The sequence below is a fragment of the Macrobrachium nipponense genome, chromosome 39 (assembly GCF_015104395.2).
Source record: "Macrobrachium nipponense isolate FS-2020 chromosome 39, ASM1510439v2, whole genome shotgun sequence".
NCBI classification, from domain to species: Eukaryota; Metazoa; Arthropoda; class Malacostraca; order Decapoda; family Palaemonidae; genus Macrobrachium; species Macrobrachium nipponense.
The window spans coordinates 26,573,627-26,574,315 of record NC_061099.1 but is presented as its reverse complement, the minus strand read 5'-3'; positions in this window follow the sequence as shown (position 1 = coordinate 26,574,315).

Genomic DNA, 689 nt, shown 5'->3' with positions numbered 1-689 from the left:
AAGGCAGAAGGCCAGACTAAACATTTATACTCGTTTGTGGTTAAAATGCGATCTGTTCCCTATAGAACACCACACCTTAAAGCAGGGCTCTCCAAACTATGGCCCGCGGGCCACATCCGGCCCGCCACATAATTTCATCCGGCCCGGCAAACAAATCCCTGTGTGGTGGCCTTTGAAAAAATAATTATTGCACGACTGGTATCAGAATGTTGGAATGAATTTGGAAATTGGCATTTTTTGCAGATATGACAGGTCATATGAATCAATTGAAATCTGAAGTTGTTCACGGCAAAACAAATTTGATCATGACTACTTTGTTCAAGTCAAGGCATTTAGAACAAAACTTGCGCTACTTGAAGGCCAGGTGAAAGTTAAGAATTTTGCTCATTTTCCATGTTGTGAAAAATTTCATGCAGAAAGTAAAGTTGAATTTCCTTCTTCATTTGCAAATGAAATAATTTCAGAGTTGAAAAAACAGTTTCAGGAGCGATTTGCTGACCTTGATGCCAAAGCAAATGAAATCAGGCTCTTTCATAATCCATTTGACTGCAATGCTGAAAATCTTCCAACTCAATTTCAAATGGAAATTATTGATCTCCAGGCAGATGACAGACTGAAAGATAAGTATAGAGAAGGAAATCTGATTGAGTTTTATAAATGCCTGCAGCCGGATCAGTTTCCAAATTTGA